Raw genomic sequence first — 9,984 nt, 5'->3', positions numbered from 1 at the left:
CGGAGTCCCTCTGGTACGTGTCACTCCGTCGCCATCTTCCCGGAAGTCTTTTTAATTTTTTGAAGGGCAATATTTTGAAAAGCAATATCTGGTTCTAAAAAAAAGAAGGAAAGAAAAAAAGAAAAGAAGGGACCTGAGATATCTTATAGTTCATCTCCTCCCTCAAGCATGAAGAAAATGAGCATACTTACTTAAATATTAATATTTTCAAATTATTTAAAATATAGTATTTGGTATATTTCATTAGAGTGTATTTAACCTTTTAATAGTATTTGGTTAAATTTAAATACAAAATTTTTTAAGTATCTAAATATTTTGCTAATTTAAAAAAATCTTTCACAATTTTAATAATCTAATAATATTGATAGGAGTCCTTGAGTAACATCCTGTAAAAGGTTACAGCCTCGAAAATCCTAGGTAACAATTCTACTCTATAAACATAAGTTGGAATCAACTTGATGGCAACCACAACCAGTAATAATATTTGTAGATAATTACATTGTAATTGGGTTCAAAAAGTTCATTGAAATGTAGCTCTTTAAGAGTGTTTATGTAAGTCTATCATCAGATCTTGGAGCTGATAAAAACCTTATTTGTTCACTTTTATATTATATTTTATGTATATTAAGGCTCCTCACTCTAGAGTAAATATATTCTAATAAATTCCAACATATGACTGTTTTACTGTGTTGAAAGTAGAACTTCTCTATAGGGTTTTGTTTACTGTAATCTTTCCTGAAACATATTTCCAGGTCTGTGAAAGCAGATTTCTTTCACAGTGCCACTGGATACATTTGAACCACCAACCTTTAGATTAGTAGTTAACCAAAAACCAATTGCAACAAACAGGTACCTTCATAAATGAATAAATAAAATTTAAAAACAAAACAACAGCCCATTGTCAAAGAAGTAATTCTGACCATAATAGTCCTAACTAGGATTTCTGAAACCATAAATCTTTATAGTAGCAGCCAGCCTCATCTTTCTTCCTCAAAGCAACTGGTGGGATTGAACTGTCAACCCACTGCACCACTAGGGTTCCTATATATAGTTAATGCAAATATTCAAATATTCAATTCACATGCAAGCTAATTGATATAAATCTTTATCATTTATATTAATTTACCAAAAACAAATGTACTGCCATCACTGACTCAGTGATCCTGTAGGACAGGGTACAGATTTCTTTAATTGATACAGTATTAATATAAATTGAAAGTCCTGGGAAAATATGAATTACCTTAATACAAGAAGTTTAGAAAAACCTATATATACACTTTCAAGTTTCCATGAAAAGTCTAAAATAATTTTCTTCAGGTACCAATTACTATGTAGCATTCTTAGCAAATTTGTAGCTATTAGCTTTTAACACTCTAGTGCTAGATTCAGTTGTGTTTATTTGTTCAGAATTTACTGTGAAACTTTAGCGATCACTAAGAAGGTTAGATCAGATGGAATAATGTGGATCATGGAAACTGTTTGGAGTGTAATAATGCCAGCAAGACTTCCAGGGTTAAGCCTGACTTTAGAAAGTGGTTGCAAGCCTGACTGATTCTGTAAAAGTTACTGTTCAGATCAGCACTGACCCCAGGGAAACTCGTTTTTGCTAACTGGGCCTCCCACCCTCACTCCTATCCCCACCCTGCTGCCGCTTTGAATTTTCCCAGTTACTACATGAATCAAATTACAGGCACCTCTGCAGGGTTTCCTGTGTAATCACAGATCTTACTGTAACTAAATATATTACCATCTTGGAAAAACCTTATGCAACTCACGAGGACTCTTCATTCTCAGGCAACAGAGAAAAGCCTCTTTGTTTGTAAGTCGAACACCTGGTACCCTTTATCCGGGCCCACGGAGGAGAAGGGGCTACCCGGGTCCAATCTCACTCTGTCTGTCTTTGGGTCCACAGAGGTGATGAGGCTCCCAGGACACAATTTCACCCTGCCTGTCTCTTGGGAGAAAGAAGACTTTCTCCTCTTGTTAACAGTTACAGTCTCGGAAACCCACAGAGGCACTATGAGTCAGCGTTGACTCCATGGCAGAGAGTTTCGTCCCTGAGGTCACTGAGGAACTGACACAGTCTGATCCTGCCTGTGGAAGCGGGCCCACCCTGGGCTTATCAGACCCTTCATTTGAAGCACTCCGTAGTAAATGGCCGGAGGAAGCCCTCCATCACTGTAAGGATCAGGAAACACCGAAACACCACCCCTGCAACCTCATCCTCTCTCTAAGAAGCCAGAGGCAGGGGCAGAAGGAAGATCCAGGGCCACTGGCACGCACCTCCCTGCTTTTTGCAGTTGTCCTCTGATCCGAAATAGGGGCCACGTTCCCCATAGAGTGCTTACAATTCTGTGTGGAGTCAATCCACACACACATCTGCGATGGCTTTCCTTGAGAAAAAAGGGAAATCCCTATTTCTACCTTTGCTTCATAACTTGGCCTTCCAGGAGAAAACCCTGCGTTGCTTCTTCTAGTTTTGTTCCATGACTAATCTAGCAATCACCTAGGAAAGTGCGAGGAAACAGCCGGGAGCCATTCATAAACACTTGGGAGTAGTGTGTTACAGGAACCTGGAAGCTTGTTTTTCCTTCAGGTCAGGCTTTGTGACCCTGACCTCAGTTTCCATTGGTGGTGAGTCTGGGACTATCCAGATCAGGGCAAATGCAGATTTGATTGCGAGGTTTTGTGTACTTAAGATTCAAACACCCATAAAACTTTTTGACAATAATGTTCAATCTTTGTTGGTAATTTTTTCCAGTTGCTGTCAGGTAAACTCTGATTCATGGTGACCCCATGTATGACAGTAGAATTGTGCTCCATTATGTTTTCAATGCTTTGTTTTTCAGAAGCATGTCCCTAGGTATTCCAAGAGTGGATTTAGACCTGGCTTTCCTGTGAGTGGCCAAGCTCATTAACCTTGTGCACCACCCAGGAACTCCTCCCATTTTTTTCTTTTTAACATATCTTAATAGAATGTAAAGTCTTGGCTGAAGGGACCAGCTTTTGCTTACCTCTCTCTACAGTCTAAGACAAGTGAAAAAGATTTCCCTGAGAACTTGGTGAGATGCACACTTTGTTTCAATAATGGAATGAGATCTTAAATATCCCTTTCCTAAGAAGCTCCCAGAAGAGCCTGGTGCTGATGCTTCAGGCCACATTAAGGGGCATCATAATGGCAGTATCATAATGACAGTATTCTTGTTTCATCAGTCATATTATTTACAGGTGAGTATTTTTAAAAATCATTTTATTGGCAGCTCGTACAATTCTTAACACAATCCATATGTACATCAATTGTGTCAAGCACATTTGTACATTTGTTGCCATCATCATTCTCAAAACATTTGCTTTCTACTTGAGCCCTTGGTATCAGCTCCTCATTTTCTTCCCTCCCTCTCCATTCCCCCTTCCTTCATGAACCATTGACAATGTATAAATTATTATTATTTTGTCATATCTTACACTGCCCAACATCTTTCACTCACTTTTATGTTGTCCATCCCCCAGGCAGGAGGCTGTATGTAGATCCTTATAATCGGTTCCCCCTTTCTACCCCACCTTCCCGCCACCCTCCAGGTATCGCCACTCTCACCACTGGTCCTGAAGGGATTATCTGTCCTGGATTCTCTGTTTCTAGTTCCTGTCTGTACCAGTGCACATCCTCTGGTCTAGCCAGATTTTTAAGGTAGAATTGGGATCATGATAGTGGGGGCAGGAAACAGTTAAGAACTAGAGGAAAGTTGTGTGTTTCACCCTGACATCTCCTCCCTGCGACCCTTCTGCAAAGGGATGTCCAGTTGCTTAAAGATGAGCCTTGGGTCCCCAACCTGCACTCCTCCTCATTCACAATGATATGATTCTTTGTTCTTTGAGGCCTGATACTTCATCCCTTTGACACCTCATGATCACACAGGCTGGTGTGCTTCTTCCATGTGGGCTTTGTTGCTTCCAGCTCTCCTAGCATCTTAGTTGAGAATTTGGGAAAACTTAGGCAAGAAATGTATCTTTTTGACAGAAAGGTGGAAACTACATTACCATTGGGCTATTGTTATTTTTAGTAAATTTTAATATTGACCATTACATTTTACTAAATACACAAATATACTTTGGGAAGGACAAAAAACTGACCGATGCCACTCTTGAGTCTGTATCCTACCCGTGGATGTGTTAAGGAACATATGTCTGGTTGACTCTTTCAACACGTGTTTACTTCTTTGTGAGGGGCCAGGGATCGTTCAGGGATTTTTCACTTCCCCTATGTGACACTGATGTTTGATTTCCAGACAGTGCATCTCATGTGCAGCCACCAGCCCATCTGCCCATGGGAGTTTTCATACGGCATGATGCCAAACAGATTTCAGCAGGGCTTTCAGACAAGACACACCAGGAAGAACAGCCTGGCCATCTACTGAAAAAAGCAAGTGAAACACCTACAGATCATATCAGTCGATTCCAAAATGGATCATGAAGATGGCAGCGGTCCAGCAGCTTTTAGCTCCAAGTTATGCACGGATCGCCAGGAGTAAGAGGTCAACTCCATGACAGCTAACAGCGATCTGTTTGCAGCATATTTCCTTAAAACAGTCAGGGTACTATTAATTATTTCTAGCCCAGTGTTCTGTTTCAGGGAACTTTAGTGTATTGTTACTCATCTAAACTGACCTCTCCAGCAAGACACAATTCCATTGTTTCAGTTTGCTTTAAAGAGAGTTTAATTTACTTGATTAAAAGTACAACTCTGCTCGGTATATCTCACAAGGGCCCAAGAAAGACATTAATGAAAAGGTTCTCTTTGAAATGAAATATTCAGATTTTGTTTCCTAGTGTTTCCAGGTCTACCTTGCTCGCTTTCTTACTTCTCACTGGGTATCCGGTATCAGAGGCGCTGGCAGAAGAGTTGCGTGGAAAGGCTTCAGATGAGAGCCCCTTCTCTCAGAGTGGAGGTATAATGTATATTTTTCAAGAACAATGAAAAATCAGTAAAGGATCCACTTTTTGCTATCTCCTTAGGAGAAATGCGCTCTGCAATGGAAGGGAGGTGTCAAGTAGGTAAGCATAAGATAAAATACTAAACAGAAAGAAACGCCACTTCTGTTTTCTTGGGATTTTCTGTCAATACGATCTCCTTTATTCTTTCTCCTTCACAGTTTCTTTCCCTAAACTTCATGAAAACCTAAAACTCTAGTGAATAAATATGAATCCTGTTGACTGTATAACTCATTAGACAACAAAAGAATCAAACATTTAATATGTGTATATTTGTATCTTTTAGAGGAAAATATAAGATGATGTATACAAAAGCTCCTTAAACAAATATGTAGACATTTTAAAAATAAGAAATATAAATTAGCTTATATACACACATTTGTTTTTATTTATCCAAATGGTTTAAAGTTAGATTAGCTCTTTCTTTGCTTTATTGCTAAAATGTATAATTAAATATACTGTCAATGCAGATAGCCATGAGGAAATTGGCCAACTATCTTTTTGAAACTGAAAATACTGGCAAAAACTGTTTTCTTTTTTCACAAGTCCAATAGCTTAGGTACTCGTTTCCTGTTTCCAATGGCCTAGGTAATTAGACCATAATGAGAACTCTTTGCTTGGAAAATGACATCTGAAAGTTGAAACTATTTGAATGCAGTGCAAAGCTCAGCACAGCGGGAAGGGGGTAGGGATGACTTCCTCAGAGAAGAAAAGTTCTATGACTGAAATGTCATTTCCCCCTAAAATTATTTCTTCCTTTGCCCTGGGCAAAGTGATATTTGTAATGTTTTCATGGGACGAGCAATTGTTCGTTGTTTAAGGAAACAGCTCTGAATGCTCAGGAAAGAGCATGAATTTACAGAAACACTGCTCACCGCTTTTTTAAAGGTATAACCTATAAGATTAAATGCACACATCTCCAATGTATAACTTGGTGAATTTTTCACTTACCGGCATGTATATGTCTAGATCAAGAAATAAAACATTTCCAGCCTCCTAATGATTCCTGAGTGGCTAGCTACCATCCTGACTTCCATGTCCACAGGCTAATTTTAGTTCTGCCCCTTCTTGAATTTCACATAAATAGGATCATGAATTATGTACTCTTTCTGATTGTTTCTTTCTTTCAAGGTTATGGTTCTATGGTCTATCAATTCTGTGTATGTAGTTGACTCTTGCATTTTTATAGCAATGCAGTTTTGCTCTGTCTATATATATTCAACAGCTTTTGTATGCATAGAGGATTTTCATTTTGAGGCTATTAACATTCGTATGTGTATATGTGTAGTATAATACACACAAGGAAAAGCATGAAAAACACGGACGTATAGCCCAACTCATCAAAACAGTGACAAAATTGCAGTAGCCCTCACCCCTGTATGAAATCCTGTCTCTTTTTCCCTCCCCTTTCTATCTTTCCTCCCTGGTTCTCCCCCCTTCCTACACAACCCTCAAAGTTGGCCTCTTTGGTGGTGAAAACCATTTTTCTTAGTGTAATAGCAAAAGTCACTGCCGTCAAGTCATAGCAACCTTATAGGACAGGGTAGAACTGCCCCAGTGAGTTTCTGAGACTGTAGCTCCTCCGCCCTCTTCTCTGCTGTCCATCCCCCAGGGAGGAGGCTATACTTAGACTCTTGTAATTGGTTCCCCCTTCTACCTCACATTCCCTTCACCCTCCAGGCATCGCCCCTCTCATCATGGTCCTGAAGGAGTCATCTATCCTGGATTCCCTGTGTTTCAAGTTTGCTATCTGTACAATGTACACCCTCTGGTCTAGCCAGATTTGCAAGGCAGAATTGGGATCATGATAGTGGGTGGGGGGGGAGCATTTAAGAACTAGATGAAAGTTATATGCTTCATCACAATCCTTGATCTTTATCAGCTGGTGCCTCAAGTCCTCCTCACTTTTAGCAAACAAAGTTGTGTCATCTGCTTATCCCAGATTGTTTACCTACTTCCTCCAATCTATATGCTGAATTCTTCTGCATATAATCTAGCTTCTCTGGTAATTTTCTCAGCATACATATTTTAAAAGTACGGTAAGCGCATATAACGCTGTCACACACCTTTCCTGATTTTAAGGCATGCAGTATTCCCTTATTATGATTGTACCACAGCCTCTTGATTCATGTACAAGTTCTGCAGGAGCACAATGAAGGGTTCTGGAATTTCCACTCTTCTCGAGGTTATCCATAGTTTGTTATGACCCACACAGTCAAATGCCTTGGCATAGCCAATGAAACATATGTAAATATCTTTCTTGTAGTCTCTGTTTTCAGCGAAGCTCCATCTGACATCAGCAATGATATGCCTTATTTCCTGTCCTTTTCTGAAGCTAGCATCTCCCTGTTAATGTACTGCTGCAACCACCTTTGGGTGATCTTCAGCAAAATTTTACTTGCATGCATGATCAATGATATTATTCTATAATTTGAACATTTTGTTGGATCACCTTTCTTTGGAATGGGTATAAATAGGAATATTTGCCAAGTAGCTATCTTTCAAATGTCCTGACATAGATGAGTAAGTGCTTCCAGTGCCTCATCAGCTTGTTGAAACATTTCAATTGATATTCCATCAATTCCTAGGACCTTGTTTTTGGCTAATGCTTTCAGTGCAGCTTGAACTTCTTCCTTCAGCACAATTAGCTCTTTCTCTTATGCTACTTTCTAAAATGCTGGAATGTCCACCAGTTCTTTTTGGTATGACTCTGTGTATTCATTCCATTTCTTTTGATGATTCCTGCATCATTCAGTATTTTACCCATAGAATCTATCAATGTTACAACTTGAGGATTGAATTTTTTCTTGAGTCCTTTCAGTTTAAGATATGCTGAGCATATTCTTCCTTTTTGGTTTTCTAACCCTAGGTAGTTGCATATTTCATTATAATATTTGACTGTCTTCTTGAGCTACCCTTTGAAATTTACTGTTCAGCTCTTTGGCTTCATTATTTCTTCCATTTGCCTTAGCTACTCTGCAATTAAGAGCCAGTGTCAGAGTCTCTTCTGACACCCATGCTGATCTTATCTTTCTTTCTTGTCTTTTTAATGACCTGTTGCTTTCTTCATGAAAGATGTTCATGATTTTCTCACACAGCTCATCAGGACTTCTGTCAATAGTGTTCAATAGAGCAGATCTGTTCTTGAGATATTCTGGAAACTCAGGTAAGATAGACTCAAGTTGTAGTTTGGCTCTCGTGGACTTATTTTCATTTTCTTCAGTTTCAATCTTAACTTACATATTAGCAATTGATGGTCTGTTCCACAGTTAACCCCTGGCCTGCTTTTAGCTACATTATAATATTGAGTTTCTCCATTATTACTCTCCACAGATTTAGTATATTTGGTTAGTGTGTATTCCATCTGGGGAATTCCATGTATATAATTATCTTTTGTGTTGTTGAAAAAAAGGTATTTACTATAACAAGTTATTGGCCTTGAAAAATTCTATCATTCGATCTCCAGCTTTGCTTCTATCACGAAGACCATATTTTTCAACTACTGCACTTTTTGTTTCCAACTTTTAGATTCCAATAATCAATAATTAGCAGTGCATCTTGATTATGTGCTTGATCAATTTCAGACTGAAGATGCTGGGAGGTGAGGGCAGAGTACTACCTCCTTAATCTGGTCACAGATTTAATACAAGTGTGTGGCCCACTCTTGGTATAGATTAATACTACATGGAAACTAGCTCAGTATTTCTGCTGAATATGGATCCTGTATCTGGTTATTTCGTTTCCTGTTATATTATCTGCTGATCTTGGATTCATTCAGTCGACTTTGTATTCATTCAGTTCTGTATACACAAGCCTGTAGTCTACCTGGTTCATCTTCTTGCTCCCTGTTCATTAGCTCTTACAGCTAGTCAGGAGAACCTTGTAGCTTACATCTGACCCACAGACTTACTGGATTGAACATATCCGCTTCTACAACTGTGTGAGTTGATATAAATATCTTTCTATATACATACATACCATATATTCTTAAGTATAAGCCGACCAAAATATCAGCTGATGTACCTAATTTTACCATAAAAACTGCATTTAAAATGTGCTGAAAAACTCGGCTTATACATGAGTATATATGATACATACAAGCACCACTGGTTTGGGTTTTCTAGAGAACCCAGACTAATACACTTAGTTTTTCTCTTACAATAGGGGTGTCATACAATTTTTTTTCTTTATGAGATTAACTGACTTTGCTGAGTATAATGTCTTCCAAATCCATCCATATCATGATGTCTTTGACAGTTTCATTATAGTTTTTTAGAGGTGCATGTGTTAGGCAGGACTCTAGAGAAACAAGATGAGGATGTATATAGGTTTACACAGGGAGAAGGAATATAACAGCTAATTAGTCCACACAGCAGGCCCCTATGGATTTTGAACTCAAGCACAGTGGCAGCAAGCAAGCAATGCAAGGCAACAGGAACCACCAGCCTCAAGCTCAAGCAATGTACACACCAGCAGCATGGCAAATCAGGTCTTGAAGGAGCCTCAAGCTCTAGCAGTTCCATCCACTGGTTGGCTTGGCCCACAGGTAATGTAACACACAGGTTGAGGCAGAGAACTAGCTAAGCAGCAGCACACTGGTCCAATCACCAGGGAACAAGAGGAAGATGGGATGCCAGCTGACTTTATGTATTTCAGTCGTCCTTCAATCAAACTGTGACCTGATTAAATTCCTCCCACATGTTCCTATTGGCCTAGTTAGCACAATAAACCTATGCATAACACCCTATCGTATCTATGCATCAGAGTTTATCCACTCTTCTACAAATGGGCATTTTAGTTATTTTTATCTTTTTGTTATTGTAGATAGCTCTGCCGTAACATGTGTTTGGATAGTTTTTCTTTATTTCTCTGGGGTATATACTGAGTAGAGAGATTGCAGGGTCATTTGTTATTTCTATATGCATTTATTTAAGAGAGAACCATATTGTTTTCCACAATGTCTGTTCAGTTCTGAAATTCCACAATATATGAGTG

The sequence above is a fragment of the Echinops telfairi genome, unplaced genomic scaffold (genome assembly GCF_000313985.2).
Source record: "Echinops telfairi isolate 266 unplaced genomic scaffold, ASM31398v2 ScPeMD7_7;HRSCAF=31, whole genome shotgun sequence".
Lineage (NCBI taxonomy): Eukaryota > Metazoa > Chordata > Mammalia > Afrosoricida > Tenrecidae > Echinops > Echinops telfairi.
Note: the sequence above shows the minus strand (reverse complement) of the source record.